The 17910-nt window shown below is 47.2% G+C and overlaps 1 non-coding gene across 1 annotated transcript; it reads left to right on the top strand.

Moving 5' to 3' along the window:
- The first annotated feature begins 3384 nt into the window (after positions 1-3384).
- Positions 3385-3521, top strand: LOC111754565 (small nucleolar RNA SNORA2/SNORA34 family). The gene has a single exon (XR_002789240.1). It is a non-coding gene; the product is annotated as a small nucleolar RNA SNORA2/SNORA34 family (small nucleolar RNA).
- Positions 3522-17910: the final 14389 nt, after the last annotated feature.

The following is a 17910-nucleotide window of genomic DNA, read 5'->3' as shown; positions in this document are numbered from 1 at the left end:
GAAACGGTGGCTGTGGCTACAGAGGCAGCAACCACCAAGTCCCCTGGGAAAGGGGCAACCAGAGAGAGATGCAGCCCATTCCTGGTGGTGAGGCAGGAGCTGCAGGTGGAGGCATGAGTGGTGAGCAGGAGCCCTAAGCACCCAAATGCAGGATACAGGCTTCTCATTTGCACAGAAGACTGAATTACATGCTGTTACATGGGCCTCGCAAGATTATTCATTCATTCCCATCAGCCTCTTCAGGGGGTGCTCGTGTCCATGGTGTAGTGCACCACATCGAAACCACCACCATTAACATGGCCAAGATCTTTTTCATTTCATGCTCTCCAATTTGTCATTCAGTCACACAATGTCCCTGTTTTAGCCATCATTTATGTTTGCGTTCCCAATTGCTGGGGCCTCTCACTGAGGGAAATGCATTAATAGACAAATTGCTGGCTGCTGTCACTGTTACTCTCTCAGATGCCATTCAACAGGCTTCTGCTTCCCATCAAAAGGCTTCTGCTTTATGCAAACAGTTCTGTTTAACCTGGGAGCAGGCTCAACAAACTGTTAAACAATGTTCTTCATGCATAATACATCTTCTTTCACTCCTATGGGGTTAATCCCTAGCGTTTCACTATAGTCATCTCTGGCAGATGGATCTCACTCACATTCCTGACTTTGGCTCTCTATGATTTCAGTTGATACTTCCTCAGGGTTTATCTTTGCTTCTGCCTCACTGGTGAAGCAGCTAAACATGACTTGGATGCCTTTAGTGAGCTTGGCTGCCTGCGGACACTTAAGATTGACAATGGCCCAGCCCGTATGAGTGCTGCCTTCCAAATTTTTGTAAAATTTTTCATATTTCCCTTACTTCAGGAATTCCTTATAACCTTTAAAGTCAAGGAATTGTTGAACATACTCACCATACACTCAAAATTCAACCATGAAATCAAAAGGGAGAATCCTTCCCTACAAAAATTTATACCTCGTAATAGATTTCATTTGGCACTATTAACTTTTTAAATTCTACGAGAAACTATAGCAGCAGAAAGAAAATTCAATCAGGTAAAAGAAAAGAAGTTAGAAAATATCCTTCAGAAAGATCTTTATACTAGATGATGGAAGGGACCCAAAGCAGTGCTAATTTGGGGTTGAGGGTGTGCTTGCATCTTTCCAGAGAACACTGAATGGCCTATCTGGGTGCCAGAGCATGCTGTCTGGCTGTATCATGGACCTAGGCCTGAAGAAGGAGTTGACTCCACCTTTCAAGAATCTGACATTGAGTCCTATGACAATGATGTCTTGGAGATCAGATCACAACTGATAGACAAGATGCGGCTAGATCTAACCTGGGGCTAATTAAAGAAATTGATCCAGGATGCCCAGGAGATGGTAACCAAAAATGGGAACCAAAGGTCTGAGTCAGTTATAGAGTATACAGAGATAACCAAGCTGAAAGTTACATGAAAGAAAGGGACACAAAGTTAACAGCATTCTTAAAACAATGTAAAATAAAAAATTATATATTAATTATAGATAAAAGATTTTGTTCTTTCTACATTCTTCTTATAAGAGAGCTCTGCTAATTGACCTACAAATAATTCTAACTGGTCTATTTATAATTATAAACTTCTAAAATTGTAAAACAGTTATTATAATGCAATTTGACAAAAAATATATTTGAGTATACTCTGATTTTATAAGATAATTGTCTTTTTGTCCAGTCTATTAAGCTGTGTATTTGTTTGTCCATTTCTCTCAGTTAACAGCTGTTTTTCATTTGAACTCAACAATTTTCTCTTTTCCTTTTTCTTTTGCATTTTTGGATCATTTGTTCATAATTCAATTTGGTTTATAGTTTTAAAAATCATCTTCCACCCAGGTTGCCAGCTGGTAAAAATAATATCAAATTTGGCTTTGTCATTGGTCATCAAAATATTAAGATAATTAAACAAAAATCCCTTAGGGTGAGGAGAAATTGTTGGAGAAGTCTCTGGTAAAAAAGGAGCAGCTGCCTGGGAAGTCTCCCAGCTTCTGTTCATTACGAGGAAGTCCCAATGATCTCCATAGCCTTATGGGAAACACTCCAAAACATGTTATTAAGTATCGTGATACATTTATGTATCAAAATTATTTTTAGACAATAAAGTTTTTATTTAAATATGCTCTGATACAAAGGTTTTCATATGGCTGTGGCAATTGATTGTTATTATTCTTGTGGTGCATTAAATGTATTCAGATATACAGGTCTTCCAAATGTAAAACAAGTATTATTCATAGTGAGACTATTCTTTCAGATTCAGACATCTGCCTTTGACAGAAACTTATGAGATGTACATCCCATTAAGGTCAACAAGTTAGGTAAAAGCTTCTCCTGGAGCCCAAGTCACTTTTATCATCACAAGAAAACCAAGACACCTGTCCTAAAATGAGAGGGCTCCTTTAGAGCTTTACAGGATGCTGGTAAGTGATGTGAAAGTGCTGTATGGACTACTACTGGCTTATAAGAATGTTTTCTAAAACTCACCAAACATGCATACCCAGTCAGGTTATGTTAGTAAAATCTCCAGAAGTCTCAGTGTACACTGCTGCTCTGATGTCTGCCAAGGCCATAAACACGTGTGAAGCTCCTGGGTGGTTGAATCTAGCTTGCTGGAGTCTTTCCATTGAAACCTGCTTCCTCTTCACCCTCAAGATAAGATTTAAGCTTCTGCATGATTTTGTGTCATTCTGGAAACTCTTTACTAGAGAATGGCTCCACGTGTGGGTGGCAACTTCCAAGCTTATGTTGTTAATCAGTGTGCTGAAATTTCTTCTCCACTTCAAATAATTAGTCATTAGAGCAAGTAAAACACATTTTTTGTGTGTCAAATATTCAGCAGATTTCAACAAGTTAAAAAAAAAAAGATTGGCAAAGAAACACTGTTTTTGTAAAAAGCCAGTGTAGACTAAAAAAACACAACCATCAGGAAAACACTACTCATGTCCTAGTTTGTGGCTTATTCTGATTAGATAAAAAAATGCAGGCTGCAACTCAGCAGCCCCAGCATGATGATGTGAACCAGTGCATGTCCCAGACTCACCAGGGTGCCCACCCTGAGCACCAGCTGAAGTCAGTGTGTGTCCTGCAGGTGCCTCTTGGCCTCTATTCTGTCTAAATGGTTCATTAAAAGATCATAAGGGACTCCTTCTCCAGGCTTAGGTCCATTCCTCAGCACCACTGGACACGGAGGCAGAGAACACTCCTTGCTTCTCATGGATTGGCCTCCCTATATGACTCTGTTGACATTGCTCCTGGAGTAAGCCCTTTCCTGAAGTCTCCAGCACACTCCTCTAGACCTCTGAGCTGACCATGGCCAAGGGGAACAGAACTGTTGGGATTAACTTAGTACATCCATGCTAGCCCTGAATCAAGGCTGGTAACTTCCTGACACTGTTGGTTTCAAGCAGGAGCCTAAAGAGATATCTTTTTATGGTCTGTTGGCCATTTCAGAACTTGGGCACTGAAATGGTCAATTCATTAGAAAGAAACAGCTTGAAGCAACCCCTCCCCACCCAGGGAGCAGCTGTGAGCGTGGCAGGCTGCAGCGGCCCAGGATGGGAGCCACCAGCGTTTACTGGGACCTGTGCCATGCTGGGACCTGGAGCACTGGGGAACCAAGCAACCACACCCCCACACCCACACCTCCCCCAGCCCCCCACCTTCTCCAGCCCCCCCACCCGTGAACGGCTGTGAGCATGGCAGGGTGTGGGTCAGGGTGTGGGCAGGGTGTGGGTCCTAGTAAACCAGCGTTTACTAGGACCAGCACCATACTGGGAGCGCCCTTCCCCCACTGCCTGTTTTGTTTTGTTGAACTTCAATATACCTGAAAGTATGGACAGCTATTTTGAAGAGAATGAGAGACTCTAAGACAGCCATTGGTGACTTCCCTATTGTCTGGTTTTGAAGACCTAAAACGCCTTCCTCATTCTGTTCAAATCAGTTTTATACTATGTTGTTTTGTATGAATTCTCTGTATGTGAAGACATGGACAACTATTTGGAAGAAAACAAGAGACAATATGATAGATAGTGAAGATCTTGGGTCATCTTGCTTTGAAATTTATATCTCTTACATTCTTGCCTTATGTCCTATTTTGTTCTGTCTTATTGTGTTTAGTTTTACCTCCTTTAAAATAAAAAAATAAACTTAGTTCATCCATGATTCACCCCTAAACTGAGCAGGCTGCAGTTGAAATGAAGTCAGATTCTATTTACAAGGATGCGAAAGACACAATCCTTAAGCAGGCTATTGGAAACATATTATTATAGACAATCAATTAAGCAAGAGAACAAGCAGCTAGAGAGGTACTGGCCTAAGAATCAGGATAACCAGGCCTTGGTCAGATAAGCAAGAGCTGAGGTCGAAGCTGACAAGAACCAGGGGAACAATTAAGTCCAGGATGGAACAAGTGAGGTGACAGCAAGTTAAGGGGTGGCCACTGTGACAACCTTTGCACCTCCTACCTGGAAGAGGTTTTTTTCTTCTCCCTTATGCTCTTTTAATGAACCATTTAGACAGAAGAGAGGCCAGGAGGCACCTGCAGGACACACACTGACTCCACATGGTCCCACTTACGGTCCTCAAGGCAGACCTCACTTTGACTCAGCGTGGTCTGAGTCCCAGTCATTTTTTGGTATAAAACTCCTGACAAAGAGTCCCCTTGGCAACCCACTTTCAGGTCCACCCATAACTGAGAGCTGTTCCTGTCTTTACACTTCTCCTGTCTACTTTCTTTACCTTTGAATTCATTCCTAGAGTTTGGGAGACATGGACCCAGATTACACTGGTAAAATAACGTAGAAGGTGAGATTCTCCACTATCATGTTGTCATTTGTATGATAATTATCAAATGACGTTGTGCACAGACTTGTTGCTCAGAATGTGACATCCAACAAGTGGCTTACATTTCTGATCAATATCACATTTGCTAGCAGAGCACAAATTGACAGTGCAAGAACTGTAAACAGGGACAAAGCAGAAATTCCAAAAGAAATGCTGTAATTTCAAAACAGAATTGTATAATACAATCTTTGGATTTCAGAAAGATACAACATTGGCCTTATGCAAACAAAAAACAGCTGGTGCTGCTGATGCCAGCACTGCACCATGATGGAAATTATTGGTAGGGAAACCTTGACAAAATAAGCCTGAGATGCAAACTTTCTACAATGAAACCAAAGGCAGAGTAGATATTATTGATCAATTCTGCAGCAACTATGATGTCACTTGAAACACAGAGCATTGCTCAGTGGTTGTGTTTCACTCTACCCTAAACATGTGTGGCATGAATAGTTTGATAGTTTACAAAGAAAAAAACAAGTGCAAAATACCAGGAAATTTTCTTAGAAGATTAGAACTGGAACTCATCAGATCATTTACAGAAAAGAAAAAAAATTTTCCTCTGCCCAGAGAACTACACAAAAAATAAAATAAAAATTGTGTACTACACTGGTGAGCTGACAGGTGAACAGACAGGCACAAAGACTACCACCATAACAGGAAAACAAAGATGTCAACTGTGCCCTACAAGAGAGGACAGGAAAACAAAACACACTGTCAGCGTAAGTGGTATTAGTGTGTAGAACATGCAGATGTCATGGGTGAAGACTGCCTTGGGTGTGACAATTGAAGCAAAGATTATTTTTGCTGTAGAGTTCTATGATATTTTCATAGCTGTGTACTTGCTTACAAAACCTAAGAGATAACAACAGAAGTAAAAACCTGTGTTTCCTGTCCACCCTTCATCTGCCAAGCACCACAGATGCCTGACACCAACCTCTGACATCATCTCTGAGAAATGGCCCCCGCCCAGGGCACCTTTGCCTTTCTGTGGGCTGTCTGTGCCCCTGTGCATCCTGCCATGCCGGGCTCTCCGTGAGGAGGCGCCTCCTGGTGAAGTCTGTCACAGAGCCAGGGTTTCGCCTCCCTCCTCAGAGCCCACAGCTCTTTGCAGCATCTTTCTGCCTTCCAGGACCCCCACGCTCACCACACAATTCATCAGAAACACTTAACAGGAAACTTTCCATGTGGTGATGCGGGTCACTTTTCCTCTAGAATTCCATGTCTCCTCCTTCCTCCTGGCCTTAAGAGTCCTCTCCTTGGAGCCAGCAGAGGAAGAAGCTAGGCATCAGCAGCGCCAGGTCTCATCACCCTCCTTGAGTAGACTGAGCTCCAGCCTCCTAGGCTGACCAGGAGTCTGGACAGCGTCACCTGCTGTGCATCCAAAAGAAAAGAAGCAAGACGGAGTACACACAGCGGAAGGGGCCTCAGCAGCTCCTTGTGTCTCCAAAATGTGAGTCAAACTGAGAGAATTTTCTGCCTTTCCTGAGGGCCACGAGCACCAAGGACAATCACTAAGAGAAGGCGCCTTTTGCTTTCTGCCCACCACTGCATGAGCCCGGACAGCCCTGAGACACTGATGCATTGCCCACTGTGCCCCTCTTTCCAGGGCTTTGGGTGCTGCATAGTACAGAGGTGGGGCAGCTGCACCACCACCCGGGCCTTCAAGAATTCCAGCAAGGATATCTCTGCGATTTGGGCAGATGGTTCAAAGCAGGTGCTAGAAGGCCAGGAGCTGGGCGTGTTTAGTACAGAAGACAGTGAGGTTTTTAAAAGATAGTTGAGTGGGGAGGGGGCTTCTGCATGCCAGCTCCCCACAGTGAACGCAGTCATTATGTACTGCAAACTCATAGCAATGAAAACTTAAAATTTTAAAGAAACAGTTGAGTAACATGAGCCCCTGCTTATTATTTACATATCACTGAACAAAGTAGATACTAAATTAATGCTGAACTAAGCTTTCCTCTTATGAGAAATTCTTCCTCCTTAGCAGTCCCTATTCTGCATGTGCTTGTGGGGTGGGAGGCTTCACCCCATTCCCAGGGTGGACTGCTTTCAAGGAATGAAATGGAAACCAGCAATGGACCAACGCCCCACTTCCCAGCCCCTTGGTTGGTGCAGCTCCCTGGCAACCCTAACCGACACCTGCATGTGCTGAGGACACAGCCCAAGCTGGCGTGGCTCAGCCACCGAAGACGTGCTTAGAAGAAGCAGCACCGCCAGCCAATGCTCTCACCTCAGTGCAATCACTGACCACGGCTGGCTGCCATCCCAGCAAGAAAAGGTGTCTATGAAGGCCACAGTGATGCGTGGGGACAGGTAGATGGGGGTGGAAGAGCTCTGTGAGCTGTCCTGGTCTATGTCAAGAAGTCGTTTGCTCTTGCGCATTTTGATTTTATAATTTTTTTTTTTTTTTTGTACCGGGGATCAAACTCATGACCACGTGCTTGCAAGGCAGGCACTTATGCTGAAGAGCTAAATCCCCGGCCTTTATAAATAAGTATAAAACTCTCAAATCAGGACTATGAAAAAGGCTATGGGCCAAATGTTCTAGTGCATCAGCACTCGTATTTCCAGTGGACGTCCTGGAGGCGTAGATGCATAAATGGTGCTGTTCAGAGCAGTTTATAAGAGACACAAAGACGCAGTTAGGAGCACACTGAGATTAAAAATAAAAGTCAATGAGAAGTAAGAGAGAAATTAAAGCCTAAATGGTGTGTGACTTCCTGGTCACTTAGGAGGTGGTACTGTGTGGTAGTAGAGCGGTAGGCTTCCAAAATTCCTATAAAAGGATCTAAATCCAAGTTCCCATGCACCATGCTCCACGTGCAAATCACACAAACCCTCTGAACTCCGGTGTGTATCAGCCACTGTGAACATCACCCCATCCCCAGGTCAGAGCACAAAGGAGATAATGGCCTCCCACGCATAGTACCCCACACCGTCCAGCGCATCACATGTGACCAATCAATGCCGCTGCCTCCCATGTGCCCCCAGAGGAGGAGGGAGAAGACAACAGGGGAGAGCTGTTCTGAAAACACCAAGCTCATGGTACCTGTGGCCACCCTGGGAAAGGGACTCCAGATGGCAGTGCAGGTTTGAAACCCGGTGACGCTGACACCAGGGAGTCAGGCCTGATGCTTGGCTGCCACAGGCTGAGGATGGCTGGAGACCGACATCCATGCCAAGTGTCAGCTCCAGCTACACCACTCACCAAACACTGTGACTGCTGTCCACCCATGATGTGATCTAGAATAATGACAGGAAGCCAGCATGGTGGCTCACGCTTGTCATCCCAGCACTCCAGAGGCTGAGGCAGGAGGATCACCACAAGTTTGAGACCAGTGTGGGCTACATGGCAAGACCTTGTGTCAAGAAAAAAATAATGACAATAGGAAAGGGTTTAAGACTGAACCCTGAAAAACACTAACGTGTTTACTGAAGGATGAAGGAAGAGGAGGAAGGGGAAGAAGAGGAGGAGGCGGGAGAGAAGGAAAAGGAATAAGAGAAAGAACAGGAGGAAGAAGAGGAGGAGGAGGAGGAGGAGGGGAGGGAAGAAAGCTGAGTGATGGCTAGCTAGAAAGCCTGGCCAGAGAGATGGGGACCCACCGAGAATCAGAGCCCAGCTAACCGCATGTGGGGAGAAGCAGAAGAGAGGACACACAGGAGAAAGCAAGGAGCCAAGAAAGGCAAAGCGACAGGGAGGGGCAGAAAGGAGCCGGGAAAGACAAGCTGACACACAGAGGGCAGGGGAGAACTTTAGGAGAGGAGCTGTGGGTCACAGGGTTGCCCGGTGGAGAGGTGCTGGGACAGAGGCCAGCCACAGAGCTCCCAGCCATGTGGGAGTCGGGGTGCTGGCCTGGAGCTGTGGAGGGTGAGGGGACAGGTGCAGGGCATGTGAGGGGCAAGGGATGGGGAGGCAGAGGTGGACTCAAGCACACAGGCACATTCTGAAGTCCCTGTGTCTTTTCCTCAAGGTCCTCTCATGCCTGGTCTAAAAACAGGAGTAAGGTTTTATCAGAAAAGTGCAGCGGAAAGACAGACAGAAAGACCGACAGAAATGGCATCCTGAGTCTGCACTGACTGAGAAATGAGGGGAAGGGAAAGGGCATTTCTTTGACTCTGAAGGAAGTGATGAAAGCACCTTTTTTGTTTATTTTTGACATCTCTGAATGTGTTTATAAGGCTCTCCCTTGGGGGACTCAAGGCTCTTTAGGCCCAGGGTGCTCAGAGCCACAGCAGTCAGACGTCACGTCCACGGACACAGATCACAGCATGGCCTCTCTCTGCCTCTCGACACAGAGACAGCTGGGAGGAGGAAGGTGGAGGCAGTGCTGGGCTCAGACCTTCACAGATGGCTTTCAGGCATGACCACCAGTGGGCAGAAGGTCAACAAAAAGAAGTCATTTGCTTTGCCCTAAACAGAAAGGGAAGAGAATGGACTGATAACCACGCCTTCTCCACCCTTCTAGCTAAGCCCAGTGTGATGGCCTCTTATTGGATCAGGCAGCAGAGGGGACAGAGCCAACACAGCTTCAAAGCCAGTGGCAGGCGGGCCAGCTGGACAGTGCGTGAGCCTGCTCCTGAGGGCCAGTCAGCTAGGTGGGGAGATGTTAGGGGCAAACACGCTCAAGCTTGCGTCTGCACTGCAAGGCTGCAGAGACCCAGCCTGCAGAGACATCGGTGGCCCGCGCGATCTTTGCGTGCTCACGAAGACACTGAACAGCTAAGCAGGTCGGCAACCCCCGCCTCCGAGGAGGGCAGAGATGGCTGTGGTCCACAGCTCCCACACAAAGGCCGCAGCCATGGCCAAGCATCTGACAGAGGACCTAGGATCAAGCATGGTGGAACCTGGACTGATCTAAGGGATGGCTGGCAGGAACTTAGCTCTGGTCCTAAAACCTCCTGCTAGAGGGACGTCAGCAACAGGTGGGGTCGCTCCTGAGAGACACCCTGGCTCCACTGAGAAAGCAGATCCGGGTGGAGGAATTCAACAGACCCAAGAGACTGAGGGGGCAGAGGGGCGGAGAGGCGAAGGGGGCACTGGAGAGATTGGTGGTTTGTTCATTTTACTAGGACTGTATCCTGAAGTTTAATATTTTCATTTCCCAAACTCAGAAAACATCATATTCTGTTACTAAAAATGGCAAGTTAAGTGAGCAAAAACTCATTTGTTCCGGTCTCTTTACAGCATTTCATGTATTGGAAAAAAATTGTGAGGAGAAATATTTCGTCTGTTCGAAGCATCAATCATTGTTCTGGAACAAATTCTGCCTAATGTGATTTAACAGGCTCTACAAAGCTCTAAGAAAGACTGATTTGAATTAGAGTCACTGAGACGGAAACCCAGAAAAACGTTCTGCATTTAGTTTAAAACACTGGCATTGGTCCCCTCTCAGTGACAGCAGTGCTTAAAGTGAGCAGACGTTGATGAAAAGTCACCGGTGGCAACGACAGCAAATTTACATGGGTGTGTGGCCACACCCACAGGTCCTTCTCCAGTCCCTCTCGAAGGAGTATGGACCCCGCCAGGGCACTGCCTGACTTCCAACCACCTCAAGAAAGCAGGACTATCAGGAGCTTTAAAAGCAAAGGCCAGAAATTAAAGTATGTGACAAGTGCCCTCCAAATTAGCCTCCAGCACAGGGGTTACCAAGGGCCCAGAAACTTCAGTCTGCAAGCCAAAGGTGGCCGAGGCACCTGGAGCAAGAGCCCCTGTCACATCAGCGCCTCTGATTCCTGGTGCACAGAGCTTGTCTGGCAGGACAGGCCGTGCTGTGCAAATCCACCTGAGACAAAACCAGGTCCCAGTGCATAAACAGGCAGCCTGAGGAGGCCCTGGAACTAAACACCCCGGAAGTTGCCCCTCAGCAAGGCAAACCCCACCAGGCTCCAGGAAGAGCCTGGGACAAAGTCCCTAAAGAAAAATTTCCTCAGAAATTTCTCCAGGCCCTGGAGATGGTACCTGCCTAGGGATGTAAAGAAAGGTGCTGTCTTTTCCTCAGCGTGGGTGAAATGCATCGGATCATAATTTTAGTATGAAGAAATTTACTTTTCCATTACATTAGCAGCTGTGCATCACAGTGGTCCAAGGAAGGGACACAGGAAGCGATCTTTGTGTTCGCCCACCGGTGCAGAAAGAAATGTGAAGGGCAGGGAGATGCATTTTAGGCCAAGTTCTCCCTGCCCTGCAAAAACCCACGGCACTCGGAACTCATGGCTTCTCATGCTCCCCAGGCCGGGACAGTTCGAGCTGGCCGCTCCAGGCAACTCATGACCCAAGCAGTAAAACACCAGATTTAGCAAATAAAATGCAAGATGCCCAACTGCACCGTGACCTGCAGTGCACACGAACTGCTCTCACATGCAGGGTACTCTGTGTTTACTTGGGAGGGCTCCTGGTCCCTGCAGTGACTGGGCTGGAAGAAGGCAGGGCTTCAGGCAGCAATGAAGTGAATGAGCTAGGACAGAGTCACCCAGGAGGAGACAGGGTGACCCTTGTCATGCCTGCAAATCAGGGGGTGCATGCAGGCCGTAGCCATGGAGTCAGGAAAGGACCTCACCGGCTGCCTCCAGTACCAGGTCAGAGACAGAGGCCTTGATCCGGAAGAAGGAAGCGCTACAGAGGAAAGGCCTTGGAGCCTATTAAGCAGCCTGAACGAGGAACCACCCTACCTCTCCGGGGTGACCCCTGGTGGGAGGCCAGGTGTACTTGTGGGGCCAGAGAAGGGGCTACCCTGATGCCTGCACCTCCCAAGGCCCAGCCCCCAGGCTCCAGAGCCACGGCCCCCACCCCGCGGCTGCTGGCAGAGGCCCTTGCTTGCCCTGTGTGTGAGCTTACGTGTGCGTGCGTGCGTGCGTGTGTGGGGGGGGGGGGCAGCTCTATGGCAGTGAAGGAGCCCCAGCCCCGAGGCACCGCCTGCCCCAGGCTTCTGCTTGCCCTGCGCTACCTTCACTGCCTTTGCGGTGTGGCAGCGGCCGGGTCAATGCTGACCCGAAACCGGAGGGCGCTAGCCGCCCCCAGATCTGGCTGCTCTGCCCTCCTGCGCCTTGGGGATGTTTCCACCGGTACCATGCCGCCTGGGACAACAGACAGACAGACAGACGCCCAGCCACATCCGTACCCGACACAGCGCGCACTCCGGGCGATGGGGAAAGGCGTCTTGGGGAAGGCGTCTTCACCATGCCAGCCCCGCCCGAGGACACGGGGGGGGGGGGCACCCACGGAGCTGCCTGTCATCCAAACCTTGTCACCTGCTTGCCACCCGTATGGTATGGTGACAGGCAGGACAGCGGCATCCACAACCGGCTCCGTCCTCTGCCCACCCCCACATGAGGCAAGATCACAACTCATGATGTCATTTAAACAAACACGGGCTTTCCCTGCTCCGGCTCCGGGGTCCCAGGAGGCGGCTGCATGGCCGTGACAAGGCCCACGTAGAATACACAAGCGGCTTCCCCCAGAAACGCCTCTGCAGTGTGAGATGTGTGTGTGGCCCTCAGCTGTAAAGACCCACATTTGGTTTCGTGCTCTGCTGTCAGCATCTTGAAATTTATAATAATTTTTTAGCACAGGATCTTGAATTTTCATTGTACATTAAGTCCTCAAAATTCTGTAGCTGGTGCTGATCCTCCCTGGCTCGACCTGCCCCAACCCTCTGCGCAGTGAGTGAGACGCTTCAAACATCCAGAGGACCTCATTATTTTAGGAAGCAGCCTGCAGTCCTGACTCAGCTCATAGCGGTGCTACCAGTGCCAGAGCAGGGCAGCAGTCCTGGAAGTCTGCGGCCAGTTCGCTCTCTTGCCTCTGGGATAGGCTTTGGCCATCTCTGCCCAGGGTTCCCTTCCTGCCCTCTCCACCTGTTGTCCGGCCACGCAACTCTTCTAGTGTCTCATCTGGCAGCTTCTGTGTTGTCCCGCACCACTTTCCACAACCTTCCCATGTCTGCCGCTGCTTCTGTTTCCCCTTCCCTGCTTTTCACAGGAAGTGGACTGGTTCATGGCATGAGCTTAGCAGACCTTGCTGCAGCCAACATCTGCCCCTGACGATTGGACCTTGAGTCAATTCCCACGGCCACAGTTTCCACGTGGAGCAGGCTGATGCTGAGCCCAAGTCGGGTTCCAGCAGGCCCGAGCCAGTCCTAAGGCCCCTTTTGATGGCCTCTTTGGGCATCTGTCCAAACCGAAGGAGGTGAGCAGGTTGTGGGGCCCTGGAGATGGCACCTGCCTAGGGATGTAAAGAAAGGTGCTGTCTTTTCCTCAGTGTGGGTGAAATGCACAGGATAGTAATTTTAGTATGAAGAAATTTACTTTTCCATTACATTAGCAGCTGTGCATCACATTGGTCCAAGGAAGGGACACAGGAAGCGATCTTTGTGACAGCAGCAAGGCGCATACACGAGTGGCAAATTATCAACAGGTGAATTTCTCACCATACGCTCTGTGTTACGTTTCTGTGCATTCATAATTTGCTAAATGTTTTGTTTCGATATTTCTTGTAGAATTAGCCAAATTCAGTACAAGGCCACATGAAAACCCACCTGCTTTCACAACTCTGGGTGGAGGTTGAGGGTCACCCAGTGATTCAGTGACCAGTGATGATTTGCATCACATAAGCCAAAGAAGCTGTGATGGTGAGCCGACAAGACATGGAAGGTAAGTTTATTTGCAGTTTTTGAGATGTGGAGTCACAGTCCCTTTGGCACAATTCTTCCAGCAGATATAATATGAACCACTGTTCAATTCATCTTTGTCTACTAATGATTTTAACAAGATTTTAATGTTCACAGCCTCAATTACAGATGTTTAATACATTAAAACAAACAAATTTGGATTTTCAATTGAAAGTCTCTGTTGTGGTCTCGATGACTTTTCTTCTGAAAGCTCACTATAATTTAGAGATGAAAATGTGTAATATCCTTGAAAACCAACACTGACCAAAAGCACATTGTCTGGCTGTAAGAGTTTACTAAATACAATCAAGTGTATAAAATTAAAATAAAATCGATTGAAATAATCCTAAAAATAAACATGGGTGTCAGGCATCCACCTTACACGCCTTGTCAAACAACTTAACTTTTCAGCTGGGTGTGGTGGCTCATGCCTGTAATCCCAGCACTCGGGAGGCTGAGGCAGGAGGACTGTTGCGAGTTTGAGACCAGCATGGGCTACAAAGTGAGTTCAAGGCCAGCCTGAACTGCATACGGAGACCCTGACTCAAAAAGACAAAAAAAAAAGAAACTTAACTTTTCCCTAAACTCAAATACTTCAGAATCTCTTGCTTGCACATAGGGTGCAACAGAAGGACCATTTTCATGTGATTTTTTTAAATGACTAATAAGCAAAACTTTCGGAGAAGAAAAATTCAACACATTTTTCAGAACTGTAGAGACTGAGTTTAGGAACTCCACAGTATTTTAGTCAGAATTTGCAAGAAAAACGATTATGTACAGGATACATAATTTATAGAACTATTTTATGATAGTCACCCAAAGAGTCAAATACAGAAAATGTAGGAAATCTGTCCACACACTAAAGATCCCCAAGAAACCAACTGAGGGCCTGGACCCCTGGCAATAACCTGCACAAGTCCAACTGAGGCCAAGAGCCACGAAATGTCTCAAGCAAGTCTGTACCAAGGCTTTGCCCTGGGAAGGCCCCAAAGTCAGTGGTGGAAGCTAGAAAGTCTGCAGAAATGGCAAAGGATCTGTGCCAGCAGACTGAGGGATCTGCACTGGAGCCAGGAATTCACACTCAAAGTAAGGACCAGAGCTCCCCCAAAGAGAACCATCCTCAGTGACAAGCTTCTCTAATGATAACAGCCAAGTTCATATCAGGAAGCCAGTGTGACAAGCTTCTGGAGATTGAACAGCACACACCTTCCCCTCTGGATCCAGGAAGCAATGCTCAAAGTGAGGACCAGAGCTCCCCAAAGTGAGGACTGTGAGGACCACAGCCATTCTCAGCAACAAGGTCCCGAGCTCCTCCAATATCTGAGTTCATATCAGAGGAGCCAGCATGCCAAGCTCCTCCTGGAGACCCCACAGCAACAGGAGAACCAACAACACCCGAGAGAATGAACTACACCACCTCTTCCTCTCCAGGTCTCCTTTTTATGCTGGTGAAAGTCCTCAACGCTCAGCACCACGATGATTCAGTTCAGCTGGGTGTTACAAGGTGACCACCAATTACCAATCCACGAAGCATACTTTCTTCAGGCTTTGAAAATAATCTCTCCAGACCCAAAGGTTTACTCTAAACCTCCATTAATTTATAAAATTTCATCTTGTGTTGGAATACTATTTACAAGTTAATATTGAATAATCAGTGATGTATAATTACTTTCACATTCATAGTTGATTAACCAGTGTGGATCTCTTTAGAACAGGTACCTGCCACATGTGAACTGAATGTGCCCAGCCCCCTGGAAGAGACAACTCTGGTCAAATCGCCACAGGAAACATGATTGGCATCCATTAGTGCTGATGAAAAGGTGTCGGAGGAACCCCAGAAGAGACTGACGCAGGCTGAGGGTGAAAGAGACCAAAGTAGAGGCTGCACCCGAGGTCTGGTGACAGCACAATGACATGACGAGGCACCCAAAGGTGGCACAGGGCCCAGGGAGGTTTGGCCCTCACCACAGCAATGCAGTGCAGCGGGGAGGGAGCAGGTTCAAGGGCCAGGGCCCAGGACGGGGGAGGCCAGGAGCGTCCTACTCACCCCATAGAGGTCTTGGCAGCCACCTGGGCCCAGCCCCACCCATCCTGCGCCCACACTGGTTCCTGGATCACCACACAGTGCAGGGCATCGTCGGCCTCGAAGTCCAGTCTTCTGGAACAGAACCAAAATAACACCCTTTTCCCTACAAAGGACACAGGGGAGCCCAGCAGAGGGTCCCAGCCCTGCAACCCCACAGACCACACACCAAAGCCTCTGTCCCAAGGACACAAAGCCTTTGGTAATGTCACAGTACAGGGGACATGGCCAGCAGAGAACGCGGGAGGAGGGTCCACACAAAGGCCACGGATGCTCCCTGGTGACCGCCTCCTGCCCACCATGAGACAGAGCCGCCGACAACCCTCAACTTCTAGAGTAGTTAACTGTGAACTAAGATGTCGCCAAGCAATTAAAATCTAAAATGAGTAAAGATATAAAGGTGAGGAAATTAACTATTGTCATGCTGGAATGTATGTAATGTTTAAAGCTACCAGGAGGGGAAAGTGCTTACTAAACAAAGATGATGTTGATGATGAAGACAGACACTCAGTAGTGTTTTATTATTATTTTCTTCCTACTGTGTCCATTAACTTATAGCCCACGAACTTTATAGTAGACAGCTGTTGTAAGAGGATGATTCATTGCTAGAAGATACCTCATAGATCTCTGCTACCAAGAATCAAAAAACATCAGAGAAAATCCAGAGCTACAGGGTTTCATAGCCAGGGTTTCACAGCCAGGGCTTCAAGGAACCCAAGTGAATCCTCCCCGAAGGTGACAAGGGCTTTCTTAGAGGTGTCAGAGAACCTCTCCACACACTCCCTGGTACAAAAAAAGGAAGAAAATGGATTTTTAGACCGTAAAACATAAAGTTATCACTTGCTTTCTTATATGAGAAACCCAAAATATAAATGGTTCTGAAAATGCATACTAATAAAAATAAATAATAACTAACCTCCTCCAAAGAAAGCCAGATGATCGATGAGACATTCTTCCATCTGCAGCACTGTCTGTGGTGCTGAAAAGCAGGTGGCTGCTAGAATAGCCCTGTGCTAGAGTCCATTTTCTCTGCATCACACCTCCAGCTCCACACAGAGGTAAAATAGCCTTGGGCCAAAGTGTGGTACGAAGGCAGAACAGCCTAAAAAGATGTGTGTCCTTGGCAACTTAATCATGAAACCCAAGACGCACTAATTTAAGTTAAATTTTTTCTACACTTCAGCATCAAGATACTTTGACTCCAGCTGACCACAAAATTGACATTGCTTTAGGTCACCCAAAATGATTATGCAGATGAGAGATGTTCCTCACAAAGCAGTGCAAAGAATGAACAGCACTGCTGCTCACGCCTCAGCAAGTGGAACTGTGGCACCACCATGGCTGCAGATGGCCCTTTTGGGTGCCACGCTGCCACGAGACTGACAAGCGAGACCCACAAGCACGCAGGGAAGCTGTGCCATGGGAGCCTGACGTTTCCAGGCCAGGCTTGCGGGTAATGGCATGACCCAAAGCTAGGTCTCAGCAGTAAAACCACTGCCTCCTCCATTTCTGCATCTACACAGTGGAAATGCTAAGGGTACCTTCCTTATAAGGTTTCAGCATTAGGACCACCTGAGATAAATGTGAGCACCTAACGCAATCATTGGCGTGATAAAAGCTGTTTATATAATTTTCTGTATGCATCATACAATTCATTCAACAAAATGCCTATTTTTATATTTTACTTTAGTATCAACCAGAATTCTACTCAACAAGCCTACCATAGTTCAGCACCTTGCCATTCTTTGCATGGAGATGACTGATGGATTTAGGTGCACGCAATGCCTCCGAGTCATAAGTCCTGCTGGATTAATGAGGCCTGGATGGCTAAGAGGATGTAAAGACCTAAAACAAATACCAAGATACCAGAAGAACCAGCACACCTTTTAGAAATCCTTAAAGGGGAAGAAACAGAAACCAATACTGGTGCTTTCAAGCAACAAGGGACTTTACTGGAAGGATACTAGGAGTTGTGGCTGGCATGACCTTTGCAACCGTCTGAAAGGTTTCACCAGGAGTTTGCCAGTTCAAAAAAAATAAATAAATAAAGAGAGCAACCCATACGTGACTTAGTCTCAAAAATCCAGATTCACATTTCATCAGCGCAAAGTGGACTCTGCCTTTTAAGAAATTAGCTTCAAAAGCTATGTAGACGACCAGGTTTATCTGAACCAATTCAGACATCATACAAATAGCAGCAGGTCGAACTTTAATTAATCACACAAGATAGTTGTTGGGAAATTCATTTCACGGGCTGTTTTCTTTTACCACGGAATGCTCACAATCCG

This window comes from Cavia porcellus, unplaced genomic scaffold (genome assembly GCF_034190915.1).
Source record: "Cavia porcellus strain 051 isolate PalLab524CR breed Dunkin Hartley unplaced genomic scaffold, mCavPor4.1 scaffold_24, whole genome shotgun sequence".
NCBI classification, from domain to species: Eukaryota; Metazoa; Chordata; class Mammalia; order Rodentia; family Caviidae; genus Cavia; species Cavia porcellus.
The sequence above is the reverse complement of the archived record's forward strand: the minus strand, read 5'-3'. Positions and strand labels throughout refer to the sequence as shown.